The sequence below is a fragment of the Nematolebias whitei genome, chromosome 23 (genome assembly GCF_014905685.2).
Source record: "Nematolebias whitei isolate Nwh7 chromosome 23, NemWhi1, whole genome shotgun sequence".
In the NCBI taxonomy this organism is placed as follows: Eukaryota; Metazoa; Chordata; class Actinopteri; order Cyprinodontiformes; family Rivulidae; genus Nematolebias; species Nematolebias whitei.
In genome coordinates, this window is record NC_056520.1 from 19,597,267 (window position 1) to 19,613,775 (window position 16,509).

The window sequence follows — 16,509 nt, forward strand, 5'->3', positions numbered from 1 at the left end:
TAGCTGCATTGACCCTGCCCTTGATAAAACACAGTGGACCAACACCAGCAGATGACATGACACCCCAGTGACTGGAAACTTGACACTGGACCTCAAGCAATCCGAATTCTGTGTCTCCTCTCTTCCTCCAGACTCTGGGACCTTGATTTCCAAAGGAAATGCAAAATTTACTGTAATCAGAGAACATAACTTTGGACCACTCAGCAGCAGTCCCAGGCGAGATGCTTCTGCCGCTGTTTCTGGTTCAAAAGTGGCTTGACCTGGGGAATGTGGCACATGTAGCCCATTTCCTGCACACGCCTGTGCACGGTGGCTCTGGATGTTTCTACTCCAGACTCAGTCCACTGCTTCCGCAGGTCCCCCAAGGTCTGGAATCGGCCCTTCTCCACAATCCTCCTCAGGGTCCAGTCACCTCTTCTCGTTGTGCAGAGTTTTCTGCCACACTTTTCCCTTCCCACAGACTTCCCACTGAGGTGCCTTGATACAGCACTCTGGGAACAGCCTATTCGTTCAGCAATTTCTTTCTGTGTCTTACCCTCTTGCTTGAGGGTGTCAATGATGGCCTTCTGGACAGCAGTCAGGTCGGCAGTCTTACCCATGATTGCGGTTTTGAGTAATGAACAAGGCTGGAAGTGTTTAAAAGCCTCAGGAATCTTTTGCAGGTGTTTAGAGTTACGTCGTTGATTCAGATGGTTAATAGCTTGTTTAGAGGACCTTTTCATGATATGCTAATTTTTTGGGACAGGCATTTTGGGTTTTCATGAGCTGTATGCCATAATCATCAGTATTAAAACAATTAAAGACCTGAAATATTTCAGTTGGTTTGCAATGAATCTGAAATATATAAAAGTTTCATTTTTATCATTACGTTATATAAACAATCACAATATCACTTATTACTTAATCACAATATGCTAATTTTTTTAGAAGGACCTGTATGTGTTGTTTACACATGGATTACAGATTGGCTTTATATTGGTGTCAACCTTTGATCTCGCTGATCTACTGAGAGTAATCCATGTCTCTATAAGTTGCTGTCCATTAGCCGATGAGATCCGGCTGCCTTCATCTGGTATTAGCTCCTCGGTCAATAGGCAAACAAAAACAACTTAGCTCAAGTGTCACATATACACAAACAACATACACCTTCGCCCCCATGGGAATAAGTTGACATTTTCCATCCCGACTCTAGATTTTGACCTTGGACGAAACACCATGGTCCCTTCGTTCACCTGAATCCAGAGCTCAGAGAAGTGATAATTTGGCATTTGCTACAGTGAAAATGTTGCTTTTAAAAGTACTATTCTCTACGCAAAGAAGACTGTTGCAAAAATAATCCAATGTACTTGCATGAATACCAATAATTGTATATAATACTACTTACTTGCCTACACATTTACTTAAATAACCATCTATGTGTGCATATTTATTAGGATGTGTTTTGAACTACACCAAGCATTTTATCTTCCCACTTAGAGGCAGTTGCTACTGTGGAAATCATCTCCAACAGCTATGTTTTTTTTAATTTCCTCTCTAACTGTGCTTTTGAATATTTCAGCCTTATATAAACCAATTGTGGATAACTATATAATTGACATAAACCACCTATTCAGTTTGTCCTACATATAGACTATCATGGCACTGAAAATACTCCCATTGAAACTAGTTTTTGTGCTTTTATGTTTGCATTTTGTATATATCAGTCAAAACTTTCATCGACTGTATTATGGAAGCCCCGACCATCAAAATACAGTATTGCACATGAGTCATCTCCCTCATAAAGGCATTTTGAGACATTGTCAACAATCAGTCACAGGAGATGACCATTAAGTGCACACTAGCAGCACCTGTCTCACTAGTCGCTGATTGTAATGAAGAAAATCCATCTTAAAACTTGCTTATTCTATGTTTTGGGAAATGGGAGACCCTAAAGCAAGCCACGTGCAATTTGCAGTTAATGGACTAGAACATGCAAAACTGCTGGCATGTGCTTTCCGATAACTTGACCACACACATGCCTTTGTTGCTTTGGCCGCCATCATTCTTAAACCAACTATATAGAAGAGGAATGCACTCTTAGATTATCTTTCGGAGGGATTGCAACATCAATGTATTGGAAACAAGCACCACCCACTAGGTTCATCTTATTTAAGCAGAAAGGCCACGGTAATTGTTGGAAAAACTCGAAGGCCACTAAAGAAAAAATAATTCTCATGTATCCCACACATTTACATATGGAGATTTAGCCTCTCCTCTCACAAAAACTGTTCCGAGATTTACTTATTTGGAATAATAATTTAGAAACTACTGATCCTGTGGGCATTACCGACAGCCTTGAATCTATTGTTTCTACACAGACCATAATTTTCATTCAGTCAAGGGGAAAAAAGAAAGAGTTTACATATCAGGACATAGAAAAAAAAACTGGTCTTTACCAAGTGGAGGAAGGAAGAAATGGTATGAGCAATGCCCTTAGAGAAGCAGATGTAGCTGCTGATCAATCTGGGAATGTTTGAAAGGTCATTTACAATCAATATGGAGTCCCCCATTTAAGAGTGACAAAGATTATTCACAAGTGGAAATCATTTAAGATAGCTGCCAATCTTCTCGGGATATCCAAGCCAATTTACCGTAAATGAGAGCAAAGTGGAAATGCTTGGCCATAATGTACAGGGCCTTGATAGGTGAAAAAAATACAGCAAAGAAAAGAAAAAAATATGCCAACTTTCAAGCAGGATTATAGAGGGGGTGATGATTTGGGCTTGTTTTGCAGCCAGAGGACTTGGGCGTAATTAAGTCCTTGATTTGACCATGAACTTTTCCACAAATCAAAGTATTCTTCAGTCAAATGTGAAGCAATCTGTCTGCCAGCTGAAATTGGGTCATGCAACAGGACAGGGATCCCAGACACACTAACAAAATCTACAACAGATTGACTGAAAAAGCGAAAAATAAAGAAGTTCAGATCTCAACCTGATTGAAATGCTGTGCTGAGACCTTCAGTGGGCTGCACAAAAACAAATGTCTACAGACCACAATGAACTGTGACAACGACAGAAAGAAAATGGGTCAAAAATCTTTAACAACCATAAGACAGACCGAATCAAGTCCTGCAGAATGACTAAGTTAATGCTTAGTAAGTCCATAACTAACCCCTATTGTGAGGATTGATAGGGCAATCTGCATATGTATCTAGCTTAGTTTAGATATATTACTCGAGCCCCACGCTCTCTTCTTTGAATTGAGAAAGTTCCTCGAATGAGAAGCGAAACATCTTCAGTTACTAAATAAAGTCCAGTTGTTTTTTTGTCTTTAACTTTTTTTTTTTTTTTTTCGTGTCCTGGACGACTGAGAATCTTCACCAGCGTTAGTTACTGATTCTAGAGGTGGCTCTAAAAGCTGTTGAATCATGAGGTAAAGCAAACTTTTCACACCTATTTGATATGCACAAATGAACCATTTCAGAACATGATTAAAAAAATGAAATTGTTACATTGTCATAAGTAAAATCCCAAAAGAGCGTGGACGAACTTTCTTACGCGTATCCATAAAACGCAGAAGATTGAATTAGAGGTCAGTTCTGGTGTTGTTTTAAAATTAAAAAAGCTGAATCTTGTAACAAATTTACCACCTAAAAAGACTAAACATAGCACTCTATTTTAATACATTTGCAAACAATCAGAAACAATTCAGACCTCAGCTCACTTCACAAAGCAATCCCTTGAAGGAGGTTTCCTAAAACGACAGTCAAACCTAGAGGCTTTGCTTTCACTAGATTTTTTGAGAGCCTGTTATATTCTAATCCCAAATGTGGGCTCTGACATCCCCGATACCACGATATGTGGGTGGAAAAGAACAAGTGAACAAAGGACAATGCAGCTTGTAATCCTGTTAAAGGATTACGGGCTCCAACACATGCACAAACACGCACTCACACACATGGACGCACACATGGATGACTGTTTGGGAGCGTCCTTCCTTCTTTACACTTGTTCATTAACCCCTACACTCAGGCTTAATGGCATTACATAAACAACCCCAAAGTCCTATAACCTTAAAATGACCTTAATCTTCAATTTCTAGAAAAAGAAACTGTTTCAAGTGTTGCCAAATAAGTCCATTTTCACCAAGGACTTTTCTCACTTCTCAAAGGATGAAACTAAAGAACTTGCTTAACGCAGTTTGAGCCTCTAGGCTACAGCATGCGCTTGTCTTGTAGATGAAGTCAGACCTTTTCGATGTTTAATCAAATTCTTGGCAAGGTTTTTTTCATAAAAATCTGCAACAAGATTAAACACGGAGGCTTTACATGCACATTCCCAAACTGAAAATATATCATTTGACAGCACCGGATGAGTTTAATTATCCCTTTGTGAGTCATTGTTATGACATGCAGGGTGCCATATATTATAAAAAGCCATAGAAAATCATATTATTAATCCATACATTGCTCCCCTGTGATGCTAATGATCAGACTTGAGGCAGAAACAGATCAAAAGTGCAGAATGGAGACAGAGAAGCTTTGGGCGTCACAAATTTATCCTTCTGAACAGCTGCAAAGTGTGCTTCTTTTTGTTTTTTTGGTTTCCTTTACAGGAAGAAACGTACCATTGTGTGGGTAGTAACATCGCCAGAAGCAGCACTTCTGAAACTTCTAGTTAACGTACAACTCCCATCAGCACCGCCACCAATTATCAACTCACTCTAGATGTTCCAGAGTTTCCCCATTTTTCACTGATGTAAAGATTCTGGTTTTAGCCCCGGGACATGCAGTGCAACACTTTGTAAGGTTTGCAAATGCAGAAGTACATGTTTACTCAAAGTTTCATAAATGGGCAAAAACGTCATCAAATTATGAATTATTAAATAGCTGTTTAGCCTAAATGTAACCTAATTTCTGCTTTGCATTAAGATATCTCCAGTCTTTTAGGTCAGTGGAAGTATCCTTTTGGCTTGCTTTATGTGATTTTGTCTTTTTAAACCCTTAGAAACACGTATTTCAGTTTCATTAATTGATATTTTCATCAGCGCTTCCTTTTGTTTAGAATTTCACAACACACTGTCAAGAGGAAACAGCCTTCTTCTTCTTCTTTCAGCTGTTCCCTCTACAGGGAGTCATTCTCCTCCATCTCACACTGTCCTCTGCATCTATGCCCTCACTCCAACTACCCCCATGTCCTCTCTAACTGCATCCATATATCTCCTCTTTGTCTTTTTCCTGGCAGCTGCGTTTCTAACATCCTTCTACCAATATACCCACTGTCCCTACTTTGGACATGTCCAAACCATCTCAGTCTGGCCTCTCTAACTTTATCTCCCAGTAGTTCAACCTGTTTTGTACCACTGATGATCTCATTCCTAATCTTATCCATCCTTGTCACTCCTAAGTAAAACCTCAACATCTTCATTTCTGCCACTTCCAGTTCTTTTTTCTGTCTTTTTGTCAGTGCCACTGTCTCCAGACCATACAACATAGCTGGCCTCACCACTGTCTTGTAAACTTTTCCTTTGACCTTTTCCGACACCCTTTTGTCAAGAATCACTCCTGAAACATTTCTCCATCCAGTCTATCCTGCCTGGACTTTCTTTTTCACCCATTGTCTTGGACAGTGGACCCCAAGTACTTGAAGTCCTGCACCTTTGTGACCTCTGCTCCTTGTAGCCTCACTGTTCCACCGGCCGCCTCCTCATTCACACTTGTACTTTGTCTTACTACGGCTGACTTTCATCCCTCTTCTTTCAAGTTCATACCTCCACCTCTCCAAGTTCTCTTCCACTTGTTCCATGTTCTCACCACAGATCACAATGTCATCTGCAAACATCATAGTACACTGGGATTCCTGCTTGACCTCATCTGTTAGTTGGTCCATCACCAGAGCAAACAAGAAGGGGCTCAGAGCCGATCCTTGATGCACTCCCACCTCCACCTTGAAGCTATGTCACTCCTACAGCACATCTCACCACTGTCCTACTGTCCACATACATGTCTTGTACCAGTCTAACATACTTCTCTGCCACTCCAGATTTCCTCATGCAATAAAATAGGACCGTCAAGAGTAAACAGTGCAACGACTAACCAAGAATATATTAGTATGGTGTTGTGAATGCACAACTTTCCACAAGAGCCTGCACAGACATTTACAAAAGAAGGGTAACAAATGAAAATGCAGCAACAAACAGCAAGAATTGAAGATTTTGTTTTACCTGTTGATGTTGGCAGCAGAGGACAAGATGTGGAGATCCAATTTGGTCATGCAGGTAGCACATGGAACAAAAACAAACCAAAGAGACCCATTAGCAAATTGTGTATTTTTCCAAAAATTTAAGGATATGTAAGCTTTTAGGCTATCAACAGCAAAACATTACGTAAGATAATGCCATAGCAAACTGGCATATGTTATGTCAATACAAGTAAATGGAACATGACTATAAAGGATGAAACAATCAATGTCCTCAAAGCATATATTTTCCTTTTATCTGGTTGGACTTTGTGTTTTTTTTCTTCTGCATTTGTGTTGCTTCAGTAAACATCATTAGCCGATGTTATAATTCAATTGAACAAATTAAATAAATAAATCCATTCTAAGAAAAATGCAGAAACTGACCTTGTACTAAATATGTAAGACAAGTCACTTCCAGTAATTTTACTAGTTTTATTTTTCTCAATATTGAAAATAAACTTAAAACATGAGTTGATTTCAACGAATGAGCTTATATGTGGAGGGATTTATGCAAAAGATTAAAAAACAACAACAACATATAGATTTGTTCCTTTTGGAGCAGAAATGTCAAGAAGCAAACAAAGATACATTTATCAGTAGTGAGATCTGAATACTAAAATATGAAGAAAAAACTGCACAAAATTTGATCACATCTAAGTGTGAATTAGGAAACAAATTAAAAACCTGGTAACAATGAATAATGTACTGAGAGTGTTTAGTGTATTGTGTGAATGTTTATGAAGCATTCACACTATTGTGATTCAATTTTCTTCTGTAATTTTTCGGCATATTTTTCAAACTATCTCAACAAATCGTATATCAAAATGTTTGGCTTTTTCAGGACAATCCTGCTATTTTAGTATTGGTGCAACTTTAGCTTTTTAAAACATTTAGCCTTTTCTGCCATTTTTTTCTCAAAGAAAATGACTTGAGCTCCTTTATTAAAAAAATTTTTCAGCTGCTTTCATCTGTTTTATACTCCTTTCAGGATTTTCCTGCTAACTACAACATTTTTGTGCTTCTTACTGTATGTTATTTATGTTAATTTCAGCTTGCTTTGCTCATTTAAGCTCATTTCTGCTAGTTTCAATTATTTCAGCTACTATTTAGCTGTTTTATGCTAATTTTAGCTTTTTCATCTGATTCCACTTTTTTTACTTTTTTAATGTTTTAAAGCTCAATTTAGGAAAAAAATGTGCTCTCTCTCTGCTTCCTTCTGGTAATTTAAGCTTCTTTCTGCTTTTTAAGCTACGTTTCAGCTGTTTTTTTCTAATGGTTGCTAATTTCAGCTTTTTTCAGATAATCTCCAGATTATGTGCTCATTTCTGCTTTTATCCTCCTAATTGAGCAAACATGTTTTTACCATTTTATTCTGGTAATTATTTTTTCCTACATTTTCAGCTACCTTTAGCAATTTGTAGCTAATTTCAGCAGTTTTCTGATAATTTCTACTTTTTTTTGTGCTAATTTCTGCTTCTTTCAGCCTAATTAACTTTCTTTATGTTAATTTCATTTTGATATACTCCTTTCAGCTAGTGTCAGTTATTTCAACTGCTGTTTTATGCCAGTCTTGGTTTTTTCAGCTATGGCCACATTTTTTGCCCGCATTTCAGCTTTGTTCAGCCTAATTCAGGAAATAATGTGTTCTCTCCACTTCAGTTTGTTTATTTCTACCATTTTAACTACTTTCAGCAGTTGTTTTTGCCAATTTCAGCTTTTTTCAGATAATTTCCACCTTTTTGTGCTCATTTCTGTTTCTTTCAGCAAAACGTTCTTTCTGCTTTCTTATGCTAATTTAAGCTTGTTCTAACTTTTAAGCTACAATTTTCAATTTGTTAACTAATTTCAGCTGTTTTCAGATAATTTCATGATTGTTGTGGTAATCTCTGCTACTTACAACCTAATTAACCTCTTTCTGTTAATTTCAGCTTGTTATGCACTCAGCTTTTTTTTTTTTGTTGTTGCGAATTTTCATCATTTTCTACTGCTTCAGCTACTTTTCAGCTGTCTTGTGCCAATTTTAGCTTTTTCAGCTAATTCCACTTTTTGTCTTTTTAGGTCATTTCATCTCCTTACAATTCCTTCTGGTAGTTTAAACTTCTTTCTGCTTTTTCAGTTACTATTCAGCTATTTTTGCTAGGGGTGCACCGATCACAGTTTTCTGGCCAATCACCGATTTCTAAAAAGTCTGACCTGCCGATTCCGATTTTGGTCGATACCGATTTGGTTTTATAAGCGGCACTGTCAGGTGTTATTAGGTCACAATGTACCTTTCAATTTGCCAATATTATTTTATTGAAAAACATACCCTTGAACAATATCTTAGAAACAATACAAACTTGCGTTAACTAGCCATGAGGTAGTGCTCTGAAATATAAATGAAGTTTAGACAATTGTTAAAACTAAAAAAAACAGTAAAATCGGTTTCTCATGCAAGTATCAGCCGATTTCCCAAAATTAAGGAAATCAGGGCCGATAAATCGATGCACCCCTAATTTTTGCCAATTTCAGCTTTTTTAGCTAATTTCCTAATTTCTGTACTAATTTCTGCTCATTTCAAACTAATTCAGCAAATATGTGTTCTTTCTGCTTTCTTCTGCTAACTCTGGCTTGTTCTTCCATTTTAGCTACTTTTCAGCATGTTTTAGCCATTTTCATCTGTTTTTTCAGCAATAAGCATTCACACTGCATTTTCGCAGGAAATGCAAATTCTCCAGTTTATGTTTATTTTCCACTTGCTGGTCAATTAAATTAGTTGCTACTGAAATACATCAAAACAAATCTGTTATTTAGTTGTTGTGGTCCTTTTCAGTGACTATGTTGTGCTTTAAAACTTTGAAAATAATGCCATTTGTTAAACTTTTATATTAAATACAGCCTGTAAGAAATGTAAGAACTAAATATAATGGCAAATGTAAAAAAAAAAAAAAAAAAAAAGTTTATTTTTTCTTCTTTAAAAATGGTAATTACTGGATTGGTATTAATGTCACTGAGATTTGAGTTTTATTTTTTATAAAAAAAAAAAATCAGAAAGAAAAACACTTGGAAGCCTATATAAATAAAACAATAATGACGTTTCTCAAAGGTCACTGTATAGAAATTCACAGCAGAAACCAACCATTCATGGGTACTCGACTTATTTCTCAGCCCAGAAACTCATGGCAATATAGAAAACAAAGCTAGGCTAAATGTGCGTACAGCTCAAATATCAACTATGCTATATAGCAGCTGGCAGAATATATGATGATTTCACTCTTAATGGAATATGTTCACTTAATATCTCCATTTTAACTAAGTCTTCATTCTTTTAATCACTGAGCATTTCTAAGATTAAAATAGTGATCGGAAACGTTCTCTAGTCTGCAATTAATGTGGGTGTATGCATAGCATCCTTATTTTTCAACCAATCATATATTTGCCTTTGAGTCTTTTAGTATGAAGCCAGTTCCCTTCAGAATTCTGTAGTTAAACTCAATTAGTCTCTTTTTGTACTTCCTTATTAAGTTGTACAGTGTTTACAACTAAATTTAACATGGATTTCTTTCTAAAACACTCAAAGTACAACGCGGTTTCTTGATGGATTCACGTTATTACACGGTGTCATTGGGATAAGAAGGGGAAAAAAAAAAAAAAGTCAGGCCTCGGGTTCCGAGAACCAGGAGGAATATTTATATCCTCCAGCGCAGAGGTTTTATGTTCCACTGCAGTAAGAGTCATGACATTTGATTATCTCGTCAACATAAATTCAAGAAATCTCTTTGAAATGGGCTTGTTTTCTATTGGATTCTACACTGAAGCCAACGTTTCTGTAAAATATGCGTCATTACCAACAAACAGGAAATTACATTGGATCAAAACCAGACAGGAAGTAAAACTGACAAAATAATAAGGAAGGAAGGCAAAAAAATATATATAAATATTGTTGGAACTGCACCCTTTCAGGGCAATTCTACTGACTAGATAAAACACATTTATAGGACATGCATTTGTAGGAATAATAATAATCTAAAAATTAAGCTTAAAAAGCATCAAAAAGCTATCAAACGTAGCTTAATCTCCATAGATAACACTGCCAAGGTCAATGATGTGATCCTTCATTTCTCGTCTCCTAGAGAAACCATGTGGAAAAAAGAAAGAAGTGTTGAAATGATGCTTCTTTTCAACACAGACTCCCCTTCTTGATAGGATAAAGCCGAGGATGTAAGCCCCACTTCAAAGTACGGTGTAAGGGGTTGCAAGCTTTACATTCAGTTAATCTGACCTGTGAGCAATGCCTTAGCCACTAGCTCTAATGTTAATCCTTTGACTGCTCTTCTCTGCACAGTTCAGAGTCTTCTTGTCAATGGGATACTGCACCCGTGAGACGTCTTAAGTCGGCTTGTTGTCGTCTCAAAACAAAGCCAAACACAACTTCGCTTGTCTCCTTAGGATATAATCAGGGTAAAAACTCACCAGGGGGGCCTCTTCTTGTTTGGGGGGGGGGAAGAAAAAAATTACAACTGCAGGCACTTTACATGTGCCATCGCTGAGTGTTAAAAAAGCCACCAAGGAAATCCAATAAAGAAGGTCTGGCTGCACTGACCTCACTAACCTCCTTTTATCCCTGCCGGTCCTCACCTCACATCTTTCAGCGGTTTGGGCTCCAAAGAAAATTCATTTAGCTGTGGTCACACTGTGAGGATGAGCCGCATTGACAGACCTTCAAGAAAAGGCTTTGGATTTGTGCACTTTTTCTTTTCAATCTTGCCCAAAATAATTGTGAACAATTTATAATATTGACAGTAATTAGCCAAATCGGAACTACTAATCATACAAATACATGGTAATACCCACAGTACGGTCCTCTTTGAGCTTTTCATGTCTGTGTAGAGAAGGCTTAAAGTTATTTGCTTGTCAGTGAATTAAATCAACCAATTTACATTGTATTGAAAAATGTGTTCAGCTATATCTGGCTGGCTCACCGGCAGTGTTGCAAGTATTTATTTCATAATTTAAAAAAAGGACTCTTAAGACTGACATATAGGCTATACTTGTACACTTATGTCATGGATTACCATAGTTTAGACAGTCTTGCAAACTGGATCTCTCCCAGAGTATATAGGAACCACCAATATATTTCTTCGCTATCTCTTAGACAGTAATCAGACACAACATTACATTTGGAATCTGACCACAAAACAAGCATGTTTTCATATCACTGGCAAACATTTTGACTACAAGCTGGTTTCTTTGGGACAGTCATAAGTCTCCCTGGACAATACACAAGTGTGACAAAAACAAACAAACAAACAAAAAACAGCAGTTGACTAACTTGCTGATAATGGATTTATAATTCATCAGTGAAAAAATACCCCCCCCCCCCCCAAAACCAACCAAAAAAAAAAAAAAAAAAAAAAACTGAAGGTGTTTTCATTTTCCCAATGTTTATTTGTGAATGGGGTTCCACCAATTTTTATAAAGGCATTTTGTCTACAATAGTTCCTCAATACTTAGCAGTTTGATTTTCGCGGACTCTCTCTTTTGCAGATTTTCTATGTAACACTGTACACGACACACGTTTGGCAATGGGGAAAGACAGACCCCACCCCCACCTTTCTCTTTCTGAGTCTGTCTGTCACAGCAGAGTGTGACAGACAGACTCAGAAAGAGAAAGGAGGGGGTGGGGTCTGTCTTTCCCCTATCGCTACAGGGAGCAGGGATGAACAGGTCAGATGAACAAATGTAGAATATCGGAGAAAATTCTTAGGTGGGAAAAATAAGAGTGAATCAGTTTAAACTAAGTCAGAGTGTGGCTGAGCACAGCTGAGTGTGGCTAACTCGGGTATAAGACAGACACCCGCCCCCTCCTTTCTCTTTCTAAGCACGACCCGAACCAAGCCCTTAGTCTCCCTCGGCAATCACTGAGCGGGCCAGGCCACCGGGAAATGTCCTGGTGCTCCCAATGGCCAGTCCGCCCCGGCGATTAGCTCAGTAACCATAGCATCAGTCCGTCTCCTCTCTTTTGCTGTGCTCTTCTAGAGCATTTAGAAAGTTTACAACATTGTTAAGCACATTGCAAGAGTGTGGGAAAAGTTTAGAAAGCCTTAAAATAAATATAATGCACAGATTTTCACCTATCGCGGGGTTGTCAGGAACGTAACTCCCACGATAAATGAGGGACTACTGTACAGCAAAATGTATATGTGAATGTAGCAGGCTAGCTTAACATTTCCTCATTTTATGCTAATGTGGCAAAGACAAAGACAGGCCATTGTTCCATGTTGGACATTTCCATTAGCAAGACGCATAAAATCTTCTGTACTTCCAAAATGTACTGTCAACCTTTGTGTTTTTTTTATTTTACATCTATATAAAATGGAACAGCATCACCACACAAGTACAATGCCTGCAAGAAATCTGCTATTAGCTAGCTTGTTAGCATTAACTATATCAGTTTTTTTTTTTATTTATTACTTTTTTGTTTCTTCTACAGATTGAAAGCATTTTAGTGCCATGGTTTCTTTTGACTTTTTTCCCAATATAGCTGCTATTACTTGGGTTTACACAGATAAAACCTCTGCAAACTGACTCAAATACTTTTGGGGCTTTATATACCGGTACTGAAAAAAAGAAAAAAAGTTTACATGCTGTGATGTTTTTGATCAAAAGGAATGTGGATCCAGCTAAAGTAATTAAAGTTTTTGCAAAGTGTATTTCATTCACGAGAAAGTTGCGAGTGTGATAGAATGAGAAGGGGTAAAGAAAGAAAACACATGTCTCTTATTTAATAAAGCAAGAAATTAATTAACCTGTCTCGAAAAAGGTGGTGCTCCTTCTTTCACCCAAGACCAGACACTCAAAATAAAAAGAAACTTTGTTCTCCTTCAAGATAATAATAATAAAAAAGTAAATATTAATAGAGGTATTTAACTGCAACCTTCAGCAAACATGGCCACTTTTAAAGGATGGAACAAAACACTAAAAACACCAAAAGTACCTAATTAACCAGCTATGTAAATCATGTCCAAACACATTTAATAACATTGTTGGAATTGCAAGCAAAGAAACATCATATCAAACATTCTATGTCTTCTTTTCCACTCTTGGTCAGCAACATCCCACAAAAGCAGCAGTAGCAGAGATGCTATTACCCATCACAATTTACCCCTTGTCAAAGCCAATCAAGTCCTTACACCTGCCCATTTTTGCTTTTTCCAAGGACAGAATTGTCACTTGATACCTAATGTAACCTTCAACAGGTGTCATTTTAACAAGATAATGAGTGTTTTTGACTTTGCTTGTCAGCGGACATAATGTCATGTCTGACAGAAGTGCACATTTTGTGACATGAAACAAGCAATAGTCTATAGCAAGAACCACCAATGCAGAAAGGAAACAAATCTTTAAAACTAGCAAACTGACCTTAATACGTCAATGATTAAACACCTAATTTTAGATAATATAAATCAATAAACAATCAGTGTTGCTTCACATTGTTTGCTTCAAAGTGACTGGAACAAGAAGTGAAATACATACAATATGTTATGAATTGTAAGCTTATAATTCCTAAACTGTGGTACAAATACCACCGGTGGGACTCTGGATCTCTTTTGTGGTACTCAAATGAAGTCTCTTCACAAGTTACTTAAAAAGATGACAATTTTAATATTAGTGGAAGCTGGAATAGATGGTGACTAACACATGTGCTACTTGACAAGAGCCGGTGAAGTCTCTATCATATCTGTTGGCAGCAAAAATTGTGAAACAGTATGGAAAATTGGTTTTCGTTAACTTAATATTTGTATTTGGTTGTTGTGGAGCAGAAAAACATTCAAGACTAGAGTGTGTGGGTTGATGTTATCAGCAACAAATGCTTGAAACAATCTGATCAAACCAGGGTTGTTATTTTTCCACAAACCTGAATTAGCCCAATGAACAAAACAGTTTGGAGTTAGCAAGTCAAAGGCAAGGCACAAGTTGGCACATGTCCAATATCATGTATAAGATTATGTAGCATATCTTTAAGTTTGTCATTAGAATTTTGGGATACATCTTTAGTAGTGCACCTCAGATTCTTTGGATATTTTGGTTACTAGAAACCATCACCCAAGGAAGGTAAAGCTGACAATCAGGCCTCGGAGTGTGTTATTTAGTCTACTGGGTTTGTTGAAGGTTTATGGTGATGATAAAAAGAGCATTTCATTGTTAAGTTAGTTGGATATTCAATTAATTAGTCAATGGACTTGCGACCGGGCCAGGGTGTCCCACACCTCTCGCACAGCGACTGCCGATCATGAGTACCAGTGTCTCCCACAACTTGGAAAGGAAGAAGCAGGTAAAGATAATGGATCTGATACTCAAGCTGAAACATTTAGTTTGTAAGTGGTCCAACTGGTTTTTAATGTGTAACATAATGGTAATACTTTGAGAACTCAGTATATTCTGAGGTGGAACTTGTTCAATTCAGTTCAGTTTATTTATATAGTGCCAAGTCACACCAGAAGTTGTGTCAGGGAACTGATCAAAAACATTCATATATAAAAATAATAATTTTACATTATCTGAGGAGCAGACTGCTTTGAGTTTAACTTCATCACAGACTCATCTTGAGCAAGCATGAAGGCGACAGTGGAAAGGAAAAAACTCCCTAATGATGAAGAAATCTTTAGCAGAACCAGGCTCAGGACAAGCGGCCATCTGCTTCAACCGGTCAGGTTTGAGAGGGACAGGAAGGAGAAACGGATACACAATGGCAGGTCAAGAATCATGTTAAGACAGAAATAGTATCAATTAAAACTATTCATTTGTAATGATTCATTTTAAGAAATGTGGTGAATTTGTCCAGTAGTAGTCCAAGCCTATAGAAGCAAAACAAGCCAATCCTAACTATAGGATTTATCAAAAAGGAAAATATTCAGCCCAGTCTTAAAACTGGACAATGTGTCAGCTTTATGGACAGAAAATGGAAGTCGGTTCTACAAGAGAGGAGCCTGATAACTGAAAGATCTTCCTCCCTTTTTGCTTTTGGAAACCCTAGGAACCACAAGTAAACCTGCAGTCTGTGATTGAAGTGCTCTGTTGAGAAAATATGGAACAATAAGATCTGCAAATATAAGATGGAGCTAGGTTGTTGAGGACTTTGTAGGTTAGAAGTAAGCTTTAGAATTAAATTTTGAATTTGACAGGGAGCAAATGGAGAGAAGCTAAAACAGGAGAGCTATGATCTCCTACTAACTCCAGTTAAGACTCTGGCAGCAGCATTTTAAATAAACTGAAGACGTTTTAAAGAAGTATTTGGACACCCAGTTAATAAACCATTGACATAGTCCAGTGTAGGTGTGAAAAAATAAATAAATTGATCAAAAGTTTGAGATATAAGGGACAAAACAAATTGTTCATTTTAATATAATGTTGACTCTCCAAAAATCAAAAGCTAATTCTGAACATTCATGTATAAAATGTGAGAATGTACTTATTATTAGAACATATAAATAAGGTTCTTCTCAGCACTGTCAAACCAAATTACAATCCAACTCTGCCAATAAGGGAGATGAAAAACCTCTTGCCGAGTTACCGACCTGCTCCAGTTGTCTATTTGTATGTAAATCCTAGTGTCTCAGACAATTCTTGTAAGATCAGCTAAACCAACTCGACTATACCCTCCTGCTCAGACAGGAATGTTTAATATTCTCTGTAAACATTAGTCTACAATCTCATCAAGCTTTGTGGCTGCCGGGACATCCTTTATAAGAACAGAGCGTCTCTATGAGGGATTAATCTTTAATAATAGCCCCGAACATTCAATAAAAATAGTGTGTACATATATACACAATGCTATGTTTTTGTATTAAAATTACAATTTACATGATGCCTCTTTACAGTAACCTCAAAGATGCCACTTATTTAGGCTTGCACTGAAAGTTGCATCAATCTTTTCCCCCTACAGCTTGTCTGTCACTGTTCCTCCCGAAGATGCTCTGAAACTGCTCTCTGCTGATGAAAGCACTATTAGAGGACGAAAAAAAGGTGTCTCCTATGTTGTTATCTATTTTTGTTTATAGACAGAAGAGTTAATGGCAGTTAATGAGAGAACAGTCAGCTGCTGTGCCGTTTGCGGACGTCAACAGTGTGACACCTAATAAAAGCTTCAGAGGTGTTGGGTGCAAATGATGGGGTGTGAGGTGTGAAATGGACAGCTCTATATACAAAAAGCATCCAACTGTGCAGTCAGGGAGCAGCAGTTTACTCTTGAGTGTTGTTGATGGTCGACTAATAAAAGGGAACATGAAAGAGTTCAGAAAAATATCAG

General features: G+C 37.4%; 1 protein-coding gene across 1 annotated transcript in view; it reads right to left on the minus strand.

Moving 5' to 3' along the window:
• Positions 1 to 16,509, minus strand: part of LOC119428660 (neural cell adhesion molecule 2) — a gene marked incomplete in the record, with an annotated part of 694,153 nt that overhangs the window by 394,204 nt on the left and 283,440 nt on the right.